This window comes from Clupea harengus, chromosome 10, assembly GCF_900700415.2.
Source record: "Clupea harengus chromosome 10, Ch_v2.0.2, whole genome shotgun sequence".
Lineage (NCBI taxonomy): Eukaryota > Metazoa > Chordata > Actinopteri > Clupeiformes > Clupeidae > Clupea > Clupea harengus.
The window spans coordinates 13,067,083-13,085,446 of NC_045161.1; the positions used below are offsets into that span (position 1 = coordinate 13,067,083).

General features: G+C 41.5%; 1 protein-coding gene across 2 annotated transcripts in view; it reads right to left on the reverse strand.

Annotated features, from left to right (window-relative positions):
* The window catches only part of znf644b (zinc finger protein 644b), a 40,721-nt gene that overhangs the window by 17,739 nt on the left and 4,618 nt on the right, over nucleotides 1–18,364 (reverse strand). For both annotated transcript variants that reach the window (XM_031575418.2, XM_012839428.3), the window contains exon 2: nucleotides 17,126–17,175. The gene's annotated coding sequence lies outside the window, so the exon portion shown is untranslated. The remainder of the gene's footprint in view (nucleotides 1–17,125; nucleotides 17,176–18,364) is intronic.

Below are 18,364 nucleotides of genomic sequence, written 5' to 3' on the forward strand. Positions count from 1 at the left end.
CATAACTATTTCCTAAATCTTTCAGTCTTAATTAGACATATGGCACAAATATAGAATCCAATACTTCATACATATTTCCGTCCGGGCTTGATTGCACAAAAGATCAAGTAAAAGGGTGATCTGATTTAGACTAATCTTTTACTAGTGTTCATGATTACCTACTGTGTGTAAAAATACCTCAATTCAGCAATTCTTCATTCACAAAAACTTCATGTCATACTTTTACGCCAAGATGCCTGGAGAATCTTATGAACAAATAGGTCAGGGTGAAAATATTTCTTGGAAATAGGCTTCACAAGTCTCATAACTCTCACCCTTACAGAACTCATATTTTGGAGAGAAAGTCTGAAAAGGTGTCCGATTCTGTCTGACTTGACAGCTGGACTGCATCCAAACGCTCAGTACTGCTCTCTTTCACAATGCTGAATATTGTTGTAAAAAGTCAATGAATAACTATGTTTCTTGTATAAGTGAGAGCACATGTTTATTTAATATATCGCATATTACTCTGGATTTACCTGATATTTTTTTGATGGGGTGTGAAAAACAACTAAATGACCCTTTTAAATCGTAGACTGCTCTCCTGAGGTCGACCGCTGAGAACAGCAATGACGCAAACACACTGCAACGCGAAACCCAAACCCAAACCCCAATCAATTAAGCCCAAGAGGTACAGAGAAGCTTTCGGGTCGAAGAGAGACAGCCAACACATCCTGTCTGCACTCTCCTCATCAAGTTGAACCCAAGTCCTAATCACATCCTGCACACTTATGCTCTGAAAGGTTAACTCCTCCTAACTAACACCCTCCTCTCTCAAACAGACCCTCATGCACACCCACACAGACACACACATTCACCTCCAGAAAGAAAGATGGGCGATCACCTAAAATGGCTGCACTCCAGTGCCAGCAGCTTTAGCACAGAGCAGGAGGAAGTTTGGTGGATGGTAGGGGTTGGCTGGGTAAAGGGGGGGGGGGGGGGGGGGTGTCTAGGAGCACTCGGGGGTGTGATAAAAGGGGACAGCGCGGGAGTGACAGTTGGGTTAAGGCGGGAGTCATGTTCAATAGCAGGTAGGGGAACATCAAACGGTCCGAGTTCAGAGGAAAACCCGTGCAACCTTGTCTTGAAGGAGGATTTTCTGTTGTGCGGAGCAGATTAGCTCTGTTCAAGCTGCTGACACGGCCTCATTTGCTGCCCTGTAGTGTTGATGGGGTGGGGGGGTTGAGGCGGGAGAGGAGGGGAGGATTAAACGATATAAACTTTGAAGCTTTAAACAATACCTTTCAAAATTAAACGGATTAGGGGAGGGTTGTCTGATGGGGATTTCCAGGGGCTTTGTTAGTTTTAAACTTCTCTCTCTCCTTCTCTCTGCCTCTTTTTTATATATATATATATATAAAGAGAGAGAAAGAAACTGGGAGGAGAGAAACAGAGAAGAGGAGAGGAGAGGAAAGGAAAAAATCAGCAGGTCTGAAATTTCTCAGGCATGTGACGCTTTTAATGAGAACGCTCTCACAATGTGGAGGCCGATAAGCCCCAGAGTCTCCTCTCCAGTGAGCAGAGCGTCCGCCTGATAAACACCAGTCTCCTGCAGCATGAGGAGTCAGACATACAGAGTTCATATCTTAGGATGTGTCTTTAAAGGGAAAAAAAGGAAAGGTGAAGGAACAAGAAAAAACAGAACCCGCACAGGAGGAGACAAAAAAAAAAAAAAAAAAAAAAGGCTGTCAGGTTTATCGACCCACCTCACTACAGAAACTTAACTGTGCATTTATTAAAACCCCGGTGAGGAAAATTTACATTAATTGTGTTCTTCCAGGTTTTGCATGGAAGGTGGAGAGAAGAATTTGCATGCGTTATTGCATTGAGGAGAAAGGGAGACTGAAGGAGAGAAAAAAATATCTCAGTTCATCTGTTCAAAGAAAAACATGGAAATATGGAGCATGCTTTTCTCTGAGGTGCAGACTTTTTTATGAAGTTGTAGGGGCTAGATGCTGCTTTTCATTAAATGCGATGATAACCAGAGTTTGTATAAATACGATGGGGGCTGCATGGGCTACAAGAAGGCTCTGTGATCGGGATGCGTGAGGAGATGCATCTGTCTCAGGTTGAGTTGCAAGGAGGCAGGGTGTCATGGGGGGGTGGGGGGGGCAGAAGAGAAACAGCAAAAAAAAAAAAACCCTATCTTTGTCGCTGCCGCTTTGCAGTAGACACGTGACCCCCCGCAGATGAAAGGCAGCCATGTCAAACCTCCTCTCCAAATTGAGGACGGGATCCAGTCTGCCTCAGACATCAGTGCGCTTAAATTTAGAGGAGTGTCAGGCACCGCACATATCAAGATGAAACATCGACGATTGCCTTTTCTTTACAAGGCATAATGTGAAGGGCGAGCGTGCTCTTGGCACGAGAACGTGAGAAAGACAGACAGAGAGAGAGAAGGAGAAAGAGAAGAGAGCGAAATTGTGGCCTCACTTAATGGCTATAACAATTCTTGAGGACAGGCAACATCTTCAAAAGTTTTAGAATTGCAGACGTATACGTTTCTCTTACAAGGAAATCATATAGTACCGTAGGTACACTTCTCAATGGAACACAAGGTAGGGGTAATGGAATAGCAGAGGTAATACAATGCAGCTAATTTTGGGGTTGCCTGGTTGCCATACTGCTGTTTATTTATGAGATGTCCAATCCTCTCCTGTAAAGGTAACATTGAGATGGTTTACGAAGACTGAGAGAGGAAAGACAAAGGGAGACCCGTCAAGCAAAAAATAAAAAAGTCACAGGAAGTGATAAACAAACTTTTTCTGAGTCCTGAGAACAGCCCACTCATAACTAAAAAATAAAAACTTAATGAGATTTGTTTTTTGTTTTGTCACAGTTGCCATTACAAAATGTATTTGTGTTTAATGTTCTACAGGGGAAAGTGTGCAAAAGTGCTACTTGTCACAGGGCGGCCACAAAGCCAAGAAAAAATAAATCTCACCCCACACTACCAGAGCATGCACGATACAGATTAAGCCATACATGGAACAAAACTGTCTGCCCACATTTTTTTTAATAAAAAACATCCTCAGAGACCATTGTATTCAGATAGAAAGACATATTCTTGGCCTAAAGCATTTCATAATGAGTCCCATCGCTGTTCTTGGCGGTCGGAGGCCTTGTCTGGCAGCTGAATCAGACAGGATCAAATCTCCAATCAAACGGCGCGCCTGACCTTCCCCACCAGACACCAAGCCGTGGTGATCTCAAAGAGGCCAGCCTTCCTGAAGGACCGGTGTCCCCCCGAGCACCCTCGAGTCCAGCTCAGCTTCAGAGACACGCCACAGGCAGGAGGGAGGAAAGGCGTGAGAGAGGGAGCGAGGGAAGAGGGAAGGGAGTGTGGAAATCAGTATTCAATGCCACTGTCAATGACATCAATTCAGCCCTAAATGAAGAGGTGGACCCAGCCTCATTGTCGGTCATTAACATCCAAGAGCCTCTCAATCAGCCCTGGCCCCCAAACATGTCAAAGAGCTAAAGGAAGGACTGGTGAAAGGGGGGGTGGTGCTCAGAGGGGACTGGGGGAGGGGGGATTGTTACCTCAGTGGCCTGCCAGAGGCTCCACGGAGAGATGCAAATTGCCTCCCCAGGGACCCTGAGGGGATGTGGAAAAGCTGCTTGCTTGGAGGCAATGGGAAGCTAATGAGTGTAATGGTAAATGTATACAAAAGAGGAAGACAAGGGAAGGAAAGGGAGAGAGAGGAGAGGAGGAGGGGAGATCTTCTCTCTCACTGTCTTCCGTCTGTCTCTTCTTCTCTCTGTGTCTGTGCCCCTCGCTCTAGCTATCCATCTCTCTTATCTGGCTCTTCAGTCAAACTGATATAATTGTATCAATGGTGGGGTTTTGGTGATGGGAGGATTTTGGAAACCTCTCCCCACACCCCTCCTCCTCCACCACCGTCTGTTTTCCAGCCTCAGAGCATTTTTGCCGTCAGTCCACTGTCAAAAGACAGGAATGGTTCAAAAGACAGCCAGTCATTAGATTATTAAAACAGCTGAGCAAATTAAAGCTCTTCAGAATTGCTTATTTTGATAGCTATGCGACCTCTAACCCTCCTATCCTACCGGAATAAGTCATACTGTTGATGCTATTCGGCCAAGGACAGAACAGATTTGACATTAGGACTCTACCGCAGAGCTTGTGGACATCACCAGTCAGTGATTAGTGCCTATATCCAGGCCGTGACAAGGAAAACTAAAGTCTCTTTCACACATAGTTCTGGGTAAATTACTGGGATAACCTGTAGTGATTTTTCAATACTCATACATCCAGCTACATTCAGGAACATTTCCCTCTTGCACCTTTTTACACATGCCATTGCTGGGATAGATGGGGCAAGGGACAGTCCAGCAGAAAGTGGCAGATGGATTTGCTTGCTTGTGCCTGCAATGGTCCTGCTTTCATTCACAACACAGCCAAAAAGGCCTTTTCTCTGAAGTGTTACTAGGTCTAGAGGTGGGAAATTGTCGGTACAGATTTCCCTGAATATCGATCCCTCCTCCCATTCACACATGACCTCATAAAGGAAATGTTCATGAACATTTTAGGGATGAACTGCATGCATGAAAGTATTCCTCTATTCCTGTTCACATTTTTACTACACACTAAGACACCATAATTGAAACCTGAAATGCTAATTCACACTACACATACACTACAAGGCAACAAACTAATGTTCTACTTTGTACACCCCAAATGACCATGTCTCTATATAAGAGGATGGAGAGGGCAGTCATGTTGCTATATAAAAGGAGGGAGAGGGCAGTCATGTTGCTATATAAGAAGATGGAGAGAGCAGTCATGTCTCTATATAAGAGGATGGAGAGGGCAGTCATGTTGCTATATAAGAGGATGCAGAGTGCAGTACATTTTTTATGTATACAGTACAGTGCAAAAGTGTTAGCGTAGCTACGTCGGTTATCGGCCAGTTTGTTAAAAATCCCATACAGTTACTTAAGTCATTATCAAATTGTAACTACGTAATTATGTAAGTCTTCACTTACAACCTAATTGTAACAAACCTAAAAGAATGCTGACGTCTTAATGCCTCTACTTCAGCCCGTAGGCTACTTCTTAATGAGGGACTTTAGAGCCTTTCCTGTTATGAAAACAGAGTCTGCAAGCTAGCTAAAAACAGACATGTCAGTTTGCACAATTTAGCAATTTTTTTTATCTTGATACCTATTGCTGTTCAGCAGCCTGACCTCTGGCCTCCTGATGATGGTATAAAGTGATGCCCAGTCTGTCATACTCACTGCCACTGCTTCATGTCTCATTCGTTTGGTGTCAGGTGCATGATTAGATGAATTGACGACCGGTGTGAAGTTAGCTTGATATAGGACATTTGCTTTACAAGGACATTCACAACATAGCGGAAGCTATGACGGTTATCTACCTGAAAGTTGAATTAACTAATTGTACATTGTGTTATTTGGCCTTGTATTCAGTTGTGAAATTGTAAATACTATTCGAAAATGACTAAAACTTTAAGGCATATTGTTGAATTCAACTGTTTATTCTGCCATTCATCTTGCACAGACATCAAAATAAAAATCCCTTCTTAACTTCATGCATATTGAAGGTTATTTCTGTGAATAGAATATCTGTGAAGTAAGGCCAGGAGTGTATGGTATTGTATTCAGTTGTGAAATGTTAAATACGGTTTGATACAATAGTATAGGATTCCTCATGACTGTTGTTCTGAATAGACAACAACTTGTGATTGAGTTCAAAGTTTGATATTTTATTTAATTTCAATACGTTCTAGCATGAATGAAATGACGTATAAGTGTGGTTGTGAAAGTTCTCAGAGGTGGTTGTGAATGTCTATCAGTGTTTCCCCTAGGTTTACAGCTTTGGGGGGGGGGGGGGGGGGGGGGGGGGGCGGCACGGTGTGCGGCGCGCCGACACAAACGCTTAAAGGAATCATGGTGTTCATGTGTTTCTTTTAATGACAGCAGTCAATATAACAACTAAACATCGGAACATGTCTTTTTATGACAATTATCCACAAAGTATGCAGCTTTTGTCGCTGCAGTGGTGTATCTTTCTGGGCTTCTAGAAGAAAAAAGTTGAGATATTTGCGGCCTAAAACTCCTGATTTCGCAGGAGCTTTTCCAAAAAGTTGCGATGACAGTTTTTATTTTTAGGTTTTTGTTGCAATGAAATTGGCGAAACAAGTGAAAGTTGCGATAAAAAGTTGTGAATTGTCCTTTTTGTAATTATAATTGAGTTATTTGTTGAAAAATAATTGATTAATAAACAAACATTAATTCATCAAGAACAAAACGATTGAGAAATGGTCCTCTTAATAACCTCACCAATATGCCAAACAAAAGATTACCAGGACTACAAAAATGTAGCAAAATAGGCTTTACTTATCCACAACGAAGTGCACATGTTGGCATTACAAAAGGACCAGTAAGACTGAATAAAATGTTATGAATGTCTCAGCCTTCATATGACGAAAAAAAAAAAACAGCCTGTGTCACTATGATCTGTCTCGTCATCTGACGTCCTGCCTGTGTTTCTGCCGTTCTCATTGCTTATCAATCTGTTTTGCTATCCTTGTTTATTTATTTTATCCGTATAGGTGTTGATGTTCAATTTCATATATTAATTTTAAGTCGTCCAATTTCAAGTCATCCATTCTTCAACACTAGCTGCTACCTTGTCTTCAAACAGAAAGTAACGTTAAATCTCCATGGCAACAGCTCTTGAGGGTTTGGCAAATAATCGGATTTATTGCTTCCTTCATTATTCACAGCAAAATAAATAATTTTCGTTACATTTCATAGATTTATTACCAGACTCTATGTAAAAAGGGCCACGCACAACTCGCGGAAAATGATAAAAAATGGAAGCCAGATCTATTTCTGAATTTTCGGTGCGGACATTCTGTACGTACGTTCTGTTTCCACGTCTGTTTTAGCCATTCTCACTGGGCCTCATTGTCGACCCTACCTAGGAAAAGATCTCTGCCGGATTCATGAACGCCTGGATATTAGTTTTTTAAAGCTTAAAAGTGTCCGTAGCTGTGCACTGATTCTTAAGCCCAATTATCTCCGCTGGTGGGAGCGTGCTCACCTGTGTGTGCGCGCACGTGTCTGTGTGTGTGTGTTTGTGCGCATCGCGGCGGAACTCCGCCATGCGCGATACAGAGAGCAGAGAATTGTAAATGCGCGACCATGTAGAGACAGAAATTACATGCCGTCGTGTAAATAAGATAAATAACATAAGGCTATTTATTTTGTTTAATAAAAGAACAAGCTATAGACCTGTTCTATAGGAAAGGTAACCTTAAATTACTTCCGTTGTGATCTGGCGCTTTATAGAAAATAAAATTGAACAAAATGAACTTGACCTTCCAGGGGGGCGGGGCGCCCCCCTAATATAACGGTAGGGGAAACACTGTCTATGGTTGTGATATCAGATGGCGCATCTAAAATTAGTGCTCTTATGTCTCCATTGCATGAAATGAAGACATAGGAACACACAAAAAATAATTTGTTTTCTAGTATATGTGGAGGTTAAGTTGGGTATAAAGAGAAACAAGACTAGCAATTTCCCCCTGAAATGTTTAGAAATCACCACCACAAAAGAAATCTAAAAAATCATGGGGGGACTGAAAATTGTTTTGAGGCAGTGTTACCGTATGAGGTGTCTTCCATTATGTTTAAGATATTGGAATGTTTTTGTGCCGAAATTTAAGAAACTCAGCACTTATTTCAAAAATGTAGTATACACAATCATTTTAAAAAGCTGTAAAACGAATTCATCAATCTGGCACGTTTTAAAGAAAAACTGGGTTTTTTGCATTCTAGTTTAAAAACCCATATTTGGGCCCATCAGTTAGTTTCCTCTCAAGGAATATACTTTAACAGCTCTAAATATGACAGTGCTTCAACAGCTAGACACTCTTTCCACAGTTTCTTTACAAACCACTGTGGTGCTCCATGCTACGCAGCCAAAAATTCAGCTCAGGAGCTCAAGAGGAACCTCTGAAACAACCCGAGCACTTTATTACAATCACGATGATGTCAGTATAACATTAGTATTAGCCCATTAAGAAGTAGTTAATAATCGGCAGATATGCAGATTTTAAATCTAGTCCAAGTTTAAACGATTCTTTATGTTTCATGAGTGAATGTCTAGGGAAGATTCAAAAGAAATGTTTTATGTCTGTATCATCAAGTAGGCCATCACAATAAGAGTGAAAGCAGCTGTCCAGAGGACCTCACAATACAACGATTCATTTTCTTCCCTGAACTGTTATGCTGCCAGCAGGAATCAAAGTGCTGTTCTTGGCAATGACAGCCTCTTGCTTTACCAACTGAGCTCTAGGTTTTTAACCAGGTCCTAAACCAAAGCAGGTTATCTACATGGTCTCTATGTGGTCAGTGTTTGAGAACTGAACCATGTGAGCGACGCAGTACTGAGAGAGCCACAGTTGGGGGCAGGTTTTCAGACTGCGATAGACTGACAGAGCAGTGAGAGGATTAGAAGGTGGCGCAAGGGAGAGAAAGAGAGAGAGAGGCTCAGTTGTTGTTCCGACTGACGGATGGTCACTCGTCCTCCTGGTTTTGCAGTCACTGTGTTGAGGGTTGGGACATGAATGAATGATTGGGCCTGAGCCCAGAAACCACTTCACAATTCTGCACATTCTGTGCATGCTTGAAAAAGAGCTCCTATATTTTTTTATTTAATGCTAACGGCAATTTAATAGAAGTATTATCTTACTATCCTCACAAAAATTGCACTATGGTAAACTTATATTACCTTATATAATTGTATAGGACTGAAATCTTCATGTCTCATTCGTTTGGTGTCAGGTGCATGATTAGATGAATTGACGACCGGTGTGAAGTTAGCTTGATATAGGACATTTGCTTTACAAGGACATTCACAACATAGCGGAAGCTATGACGGTTATCTACCTGAAAGTTGAATTAACTAATTGTACATTGTGTTATTTGGCCTTGTATTCAGTTGTGAAATTGTAAATACTATTCGAAAATGACTAAAACTTTAAGGCATATTGTTGAATTCAACTGTTTATTCTGCCATTCATCTTGCACAGACATCAAAATAAAAATCCCTTCTTAACTTCATGCATATTGAAAGGTTATTTCTGTGAATAGAATATCTGTGAAGTAAGGCCAGGAGTGTATGGTATTGTATTCAGTTGTGAAATGTTAAATACGGTTTGATACAATAGTATAGGATTCCTCATGACTGTTGTTCTGAATAGACAACAACTTGTGATTGAGTTCAAAGTTTGATATTTTATTTAATTTCAATACGTTCTAGCATGAATGAAATGACGTATAAGTGTGGTTGTGAAAGTTCTCAGAGGTGGTTGTGAATGTCTATCAGTGTTTCCCCTAGGTTTACAGCTTTGGGGGGGGGGGGGGGGGGGGCGGCACGGTGTGCGGCGCGCCGACACAAACGCTTAAAGGAATCATGGTGTTCATGTGTTTCTTTTAATGACAGCAGTCAATATAACAACTAAACATCGGAACATGTCTTTTTATGACAATTATCCACAAAGTATGCAGCTTTTGTCGCTGCAGTGGTGTATCTTTCTGGGCTTCTAGAAGAAAAAAGTTGAGATATTTGCGGCCTAAAACTCCTGATTTCGCAGGAGCTTTTCCAAAAAGTTGCGATGACAGTTTTTATTTTTAGGTTTTTGTTGCAATGAAATTGGCGAAACAAGTGAAAGTTGCGATAAAAAGTTGTGAATTGTCCTTTTTGTAATTATAATTGAGTTATTTGTTGAAAAATAATTGATTAATAAACAAACATTAATTCATCAAGAACAAAACGATTGAGAAATGGTCCTCTTAATAACCTCACCAATATGCCAAACAAAAGATTACCAGGACTACAAAAATGTAGCAAAATAGGCTTTACTTATCCACAACGAAGTGCACATGTTGGCATTACAAAAGGACCAGTAAGACTGAATAAAATGTTATGAATGTCTCAGCCTTCATATGACGAAAAAAAAAAAACAGCCTGTGTCACTATGATCTGTCTCGTCATCTGACGTCCTGCCTGTGTTTCTGCCGTTCTCATTGCTTATCAATCTGTTTTGCTATCCTTGTTTATTTATTTTATCCGTATAGGTGTTGATGTTCAATTTCATATATTAATTTTAAGTCGTCCAATTTCAAGTCATCCATTCTTCAACACTAGCTGCTACCTTGTCTTCAAACAGAAAGTAACGTTAAATCTCCATGGCAACAGCTCTTGAGGGTTTGGCAAATAATCGGATTTATTGCTTCCTTCATTATTCACAGCAAAATAAATAATTTTCGTTACATTTCATAGATTTATTACCAGACTCTATGTAAAAAGGGCCACGCACAACTCGCGGAAAATGATAAAAAATGGAAGCCAGATCTATTTCTGAATTTTCGGTGCGGACATTCTGTACGTACGTTCTGTTTCCACGTCTGTTTTAGCCATTCTCACTGGGCCTCATTGTCGACCCTACCTAGGAAAAGATCTCTGCCGGATTCATGAACGCCTGGATATTAGTTTTTTAAAGCTTAAAAGTGTCCGTAGCTGTGCACTGATTCTTAAGCCCAATTATCTCCGCTGGTGGGAGCGTGCTCACCTGTGTGTGCGCGCACGTGTCTGTGTGTGTGTGTTTGTGCGCATCGCGGCGGAACTCCGCCATGCGCGATACAGAGAGCAGAGAATTGTAAATGCGCGACCATGTAGAGACAGAAATTACATGCCGTCGTGTAAATAAGATAAATAACATAAGGCTATTTATTTTGTTTAATAAAAGAACAAGCTATAGACCTGTTCTATAGGAAAGGTAACCTTAAATTACTTCCGTTGTGATCTGGCGCTTTATAGAAAATAAAATTGAACAAAATGAACTTGACCTTCCAGGGGGGCGGGGCGCCCCCCTAATATAACGGTAGGGGAAACACTGTCTATGGTTGTGATATCAGATGGCGCATCTAAAATTAGTGCTCTTATGTCTCCATTGCATGAAATGAAGACATAGGAACACACAAAAAATAATTTGTTTTCTAGTATATGTGGAGGTTAAGTTGGGTATAAAGAGAAACAAGACTAGCAATTTCCCCCTGAAATGTTTAGAAATCACCACCACAAAAGAAATCTAAAAAATCATGGGGGGACTGAAAATTGTTTTGAGGCAGTGTTACCGTATGAGGTGTCTTCCATTATGTTTAAGATATTGGAATGTTTTTGTGCCGAAATTTAAGAAACTCAGCACTTATTTCAAAAATGTAGTATACACAATCATTTTAAAAAGCTGTAAAACGAATTCATCAATCTGGCACGTTTTAAAGAAAAACTGGGTTTTTTGCATTCTAGTTTAAAACCCATATTTGGGCCCATCAGTTAGTTTCCTCTCAAGGAATATACTTTAACAGCTCTAAATATGACAGTGCTTCAACAGCTAGACACTCTTTCCACAGTTTCTTTACAAACCACTGTGGTGCTCCATGCTACGCAGCCAAAAATTCAGCTCAGGAGCTCAAGAGGAACCTCTGAAACAACCCGAGCACTTTATTACAATCACGATGATGTCAGTATAACATTAGTATTAGCCCATTAAGAAGTAGTTAATAATCGGCAGATATGCAGATTTTAAATCTAGTCCAAGTTTAAACGATTCTTTATGTTTCATGAGTGAATGTCTAGGGAAGATTCAAAAGAAATGTTTTATGTCTGTATCATCAAGTAGGCCATCACAATAAGAGTGAAAGCAGCTGTCCAGAGGACCTCACAATACAACGATTCATTTTCTTCCCTGAACTGTTATGCTGCCAGCAGGAATCAAAGTGCTGTTCTTGGCAATGACAGCCTCTTGCTTTACCAACTGAGCTCTAGGTTTTTAACCAGGTCCTAAACCAAAGCAGGTTATCTACATGGTCTCTATGTGGTCAGTGTTTGAGAACTGAACCATGTGAGCGACGCAGTACTGAGAGAGCCACAGTTGGGGGCAGGTTTTCAGACTGCGATAGACTGACAGAGCAGTGAGAGGATTAGAAGGTGGCGCAAGGGAGAGAAAGAGAGAGAGAGGCTCAGTTGTTGTTCCGACTGACGGATGGTCACTCGTCCTCCTGGTTTTGCAGTCACTGTGTTGAGGGTTGGGACATGAATGAATGATTGGGCCTGAGCCCAGAAACCACTTCACAATTCTGCACATTCTGTGCATGCTTGAAAAAGAGCTCCTATATTTTTTTATTTAATGCTAACGGCAATTTAATAGAAGTATTATCTTACTATCCTCACAAAAATTGCACTATGGTAAACTTATATTACCTTATATAATTGTATAGGACTGAAATCAATTGCATTTTTAAGTCAAACAATCCAACGTATATCCCCCACATTCTCTCATTATATATTCCCGCGCAAGCTTGTGAAAGCACTGCGAAAAGGGTTTGAAAATACCAATAATCTATGCTTCTGAAGGTCATCCATCAGAAGGTGTGCGTTGTGCGCAGAATGCTGGAAGGAAGGGGGGATCTGTATGCAGGAGACATCCAGAAGAAAGAGAGAGAGAGTGAGCGAGAATGGGCCGGAGGTTAATGATTGTGTAACCAGCTACAGCACCGGTACTCATCTGAGAATGCCAAATTTCACACTGCGTGGAGCTCCGACTGCGCCGAATCAGCATAATTGTACATCACCTGTGCAACCCCGGCTCAAATCTCTCAAATATCACATCCGGCGCCGGGAATAAAAGGGAGATTTAATGAGGACAGTGCCGTCCAAACTGTTACCTTGATGGATATTGCAAAGGTAGAGAGACAGAGAGAGACAGAGAGAGAGACAGAGGGGATGACAGTGAAGGAGAGGATGGATCTGAAGCCTTGCAGACGATTTTGTGGCTAACTTTTTGCCTTTACCCTTTTCAGTGCCTAGGAAGAGTGGATTTCATTTTGGTTAATTGGAGTTCAGCGAGCGAGCGAGCGTGTCTCAGCGCGTCAATGGAACACTCCTGCAGCCTTGGTTGCATCGATTCCGAGGAATCGCTGCTTGTACACGCTTTACAAACATGTCTTCTCTGACTCGGTCGCATCCTCTGTAGTTTTTTTTCCTTTTTCGGTCAGATTTTAATTAGAATGCTACGCCTTTGGCCTTCCTGTCAGAGACCGCAGGTACAGATACACATTCATATTCAGACAATGCAGTGACTGCTGGAGAGGATGGGGGGAGACATGCAACACTGAGACAACTGTAGTTTACAGTCATTTATACATAATTGCAGTTCACCTACCCTACTGCTTAACCTTCTCCATAGCCTTACCAGATGGACTCTCAATTTAGTACTACCCTATTCATAGTAATTAAGACATCAACATCACTATGGGACATGTCTTCCTTGAGAACCATATTCAAAGGTTACAAAGTAATTTCATTATACCTAAAACTTTAACTGGATTTGTTAAATTATTTCTTTTCCTGCATTTACGAGAAAAATATCCAACACAATGTACCACCGGTGGCACTTTGGTATTTTCAAAGCTTACGGCTCACCGTAGTGGTCAGAGGGATCAGCAGTCATATTGTGCCCCCTAGTGGCAGACGCCATCCACAACAGTGCTTTGGTCCTCAACAAAAGGTTGAAGGTGCAAGAGGCAAAACGGTGGTTCCTACCCTTGTGCTGAGCCTTGCCATCGGCAACCTTACTCATAGTGAGCAGGGTGAGGGGGAGGGGGAGGGTAAACTCTCACCTGCTTCCACAGGTGCCAAAAAAGTTACAGCCCCAGCCAGAGTCTCTTTCACACCTGGGAGAGGCAGGTGAGGCCACTTATTACAGATTTAGCGACTTAATGAGGAGACTAATGCAAGAGGAGATTAATGAGTGGTAATGAGTTCTGGGGAATTGGGGGCTCTGTCTGCACACTACTAAGTGATTAACTGCATGGCATCATACATATAAATGCAACACTTAAAAAGCACCGTTACGCTTAGCAGCAACATTAAAGGCACAGTCAATAGTTTTTGGGTCAAAACCTAAAAATGCTTCTGGATGAACAATAATGAAGGCATGGTAAAGACATGGGAAACAGTGTTGTTGTGCTGTTGTGTATTCTTTGCTTCTTGTGCTGATCAGGCCTTGCATTTGTATATATTTTTGGCCTTGAAAAAATGAAAACAAAATATTTTATTTTTAAAAAGCATGATTCCGATATTGATAACTATAATGGAGATACTGCTGTTTAGTGGGCTACAGTACATGTACCACAAATTCTCGATACTTCAAACCATTTTATATAGAACACAGCCCCTATCACAGGTGAGGTAGAAAGCCAGCACTTCATACACCTGGGAACATTTGCTACCGATTTGGTACCATCGGCAGAGGAGTGACCACAGAGCGTTCTCTCTCCCACGCCCGACCCGGCATGGCGGCGCACGCTTATTCTGATGACTCTGCTGCACCGGCCTCAGCTCAGCTCAGGCACATTTAATATTCTGGCCCATTTTGCTAAATTAGAGCAGCGTGAAGGTTGCCAGCGCCTGTGCGCTCCCAATCGTCCTCTGCGCTCTTGCGGACACACACACGGACACACACACACACACACACACAAGATGTGGTGAGGCTTATGACAGGCCACTATAGTATCAGAGCTCTTTCACATACCCCGCAAGCACAGCTGAAGGTGTGAGGGGAGTGCAGCCGCGAGTCTAGAACGTGATGCGGGCTTCACTTCTTGCTGTCACATCCAAGGTTGGAGACAGAGACTACAGCAGCGTCAACAAATTCCACATTCTGTTCTGAGGAATTTGTCAGAGTAAACACTCTTCTCGGGGGGGTTCACACCACAACGGTGAAAACTGAGACATTTTGTTGCGTTTTGGCCTCGAGTCCACACGACAATGGAGTTTTCTGGTTCTGAAAACGTATATAAAAAAAATAAAAAAACAGTGGAAACTTTTGTGGACAGGCAAAAACCACCTTTCATTCTCCATGAAGCTTCAGGCTGACCTCTGCCCTCCACTTCAGTGGCAAGAAACAGAAAATCTATTTTTGACTGTCAGACATGGACAGCATCATGGTTGTCAGCCAATTTGTTATATTTCTATGACGACGTAATCTATCAAAAACCTCAGTGGCCAAAGCCAAACCCCATCTGGGTTTGTCTGATGTAAAGTGATGCTAAATGCTAAATGCAACTTTAAGCAGGGTAGGTTCACTAAACTGGGGAAATGATGTTCGCCCAAACAACATTTTGCTGATGTTGTAAAAAAAAAAAAACTATTTATAGGATTTCTCTCATCTCGTAGTGTCACTGCCTTGATAATAATCTTGTTTACTTGCAGACTATACCTTACAGCCTACTAGGGTTATGCAAGAAATGGGATTTTACTCAACAAAAAGCTATTAGCAGTACTATAGTCTGACTTGGTCCATGGCCATCAGAGACTTCAGTGCCTGCCTCCAATGCTCCCCTGGAGGAGCACATCTTCATCCATGGTGGCATCATACTACCTCCTCATCACACACAAATGTCTGACACTGTTGTCTGTTGTCCAATTAGATTTTTTGTAAATGCAATGTTCCATTATGAGCTAGCGTTATGCTTACTCTGAAATCCATTCTGTAAAAGTGATTCTCTCACTCATTCATTCAACCACATACTTCTCACTTACTCATTCACTCACACACACACACACACACACACACACACACACACACACACACACACACACACACACACACACACACACACACACACACACACACACACACACACACACACACACACACACACACACACACACACACACACACACACACACCTCACTTACGCACCTCACTCACTCGCCCACTCAATTCAAGTTGCTTTGTTACCATAACTGTTAAGATACAGTGTCACCAAAGTCAGTATTCAGTATTACTCAGGGCCCTCATTGCATGGACAGGCAACTATAGTACAGGACTGAAACTAACTATTATTTTGATGATCAATTATTCAGTAGATCATTTTTTCAATTACCCGATTAGTTGAATAGTTACAAAAAAAGAAATCCTATATCATTTATATATTTCAAGACTCAAGGTTCATGCACTACCCATTCTTTATTCATTCAATTGATGTTATCAACAAATCATAAAACATTATATTCACTGCATTAATACATGAAATGATGCATTTATCAAAAGGAGTTTGAAAAACATTGTTTTCCGAACCGCTCTGTGTTGTTATCGGCAACATTTAATGAACTTCTCACTATTACATTCACATCACTGGGGGCTTGTGGAAGTGCACACAACCACACCGCGACAGTAACGCTTTGATGTTAAGCATAGAGTGTAATAAAACAAATTGCACCAACCAAATTTCACATCATTGCACAAGTTGTGTTCAAGTGAGGAATAGCATAACCCTGTGGGTTCACTATCACAAGATTTACATTTAGTCGCTTGTGCCTGCTTTCCTAATTATCTATGTAATGCACATAGCATTGCTGGAGACATTGCATAATCATAGCATAGCATAGAGACATAGCATAGAGTATGCAACTTTCTTGTTTTTCTAATCAGTTTATATGAACCAAAGGTTTAGGCTAATTACACTAACATAGTGAATTGGCTAACAAGATGTTGATATGAAACTAACTAAAGTTGAATCTCATAATTTGATTGGAAATTCCCATCTTTCAAAATTGCGTTGCTAATCATGCTAATCATAATTTAGTCTTGAATTAAAGTTAGCAAAGTCTCCTACCGGAGAGCCAACATGTTTCCTTTTCAAATACATGTATATAGGAGGTGCTCACCCATGCTGGTCAACTCTCATCACTGCATTGCAGCTGACAACCCTCTTAGCAAAGGCCATGGTTTGGTGAAATGCTCCTAGATTTAAATATCTGGGGCTCATCCTTTAGTCTGTGTTAATCCACTTGTCCACTTTAAAATGTAATATTCTACATTACTATAACTGCATGGTGAAAGAACTATTGGGTCTAAGAAAGGACCCCATGATTACACAAGGGGTCAGTTTCACATTTTGACTTGCAGATATGTCAGGCATTGGGCATCAGAGGACAGGAATGCAATAACAAAAGTTTCCTTACCACTCTGTTCCACAGCATTGGGCCTGCCTGGACTTCTCCTGAAATCCCATCTGCAAAACAAAACATTATTGATATGACGATGTGCTATGACCAATAAAACTTCTTCCTTTCAGGTTTTCAGTTGCAGAGTTAGTGAAATGTCACCTACAGTCCTTGACCACACATAAGAAGACCACATACAGCCCAGTCACTCGAAATAACATGAAAGTCTCCCATGTTTTGTCAAGGCAAATATGCCATTCAATTCAACTTCCTTTGTGCGACTAAAGAAATAAAATACTGCCACAAAGAGCCTTCCCAGAAGGCGGTGGACTGAATGTTCTCAAACCGAAGGGCAAGAGAGGAGATTAAATGGGCTCCTCTGAAGAGAAGGAATCCTTCACCTAAGCCTCAAGATGCTCGAGCATCAGCAAAAGTTGCAAACTGTGCCCACTCACAATGAACGCTTAACCTTGTGGAAACACTTTTCAGCTTTTACATTGTTCCTGGATCTTCTATGCTCGATTAAATAAGTGCTGACGCACAAGAAAGTAGGAAACATTAGTACAGAGTGTGTCCTGATGGCTAGCTGAAATAAACAAAGACATGTCGGTTACACATTGCACTGCACAAAATAAGTTCTTAGCATTGCTGTGAAGGGGTAAAAACAGGAAGGGAAGATAATTCTGTCCCTTTTCCTCTTTCTCTTCTGCGGGTCTCAGTGTTCTCAGGTAGATCAAGAGCTATCTGAAATAGCTTGTCGGCACAGATGTTCTCTGGTGTAGCTGCTAATTCAGGGCAGCGTTGTCCCATTAAGTAGTTCCCCTGCGTCCTCATTTGCTGCTCGGGGTGCTGGGAAAGCAGGCGTGGAGGCTAGGCATGTAGCACCCTTCTCAATCACTCGCCACACTGAAGCGATGAGCCTCCACTACCAATATCTGACCTTGTCATCTGACACATAATCAATTTGTGTGAGAGCGCCGTGGACTGATAAGAGCGATTTATTCCATCGCTCTGCCAGGAAGTCTATCTGCAAGGGATTTAGGTGCAGATTTGTAAGTGCCGGGTGCGCGAGTGTGTGAGAGGGGGCAATGTGTGCAGAGCTCAATGTGATGTACTTCAACATAATATCAAGGTAATGGCTAACAAATTGACTGTCTTGAGAATCATGTGTCCTCTGAACCTGATTTATGCTACCCATTTAATAAAGAAAAGGTAATGTTGAGGTGGCCTACTTTCTCAGTTCAGTAGCGTTTTAAT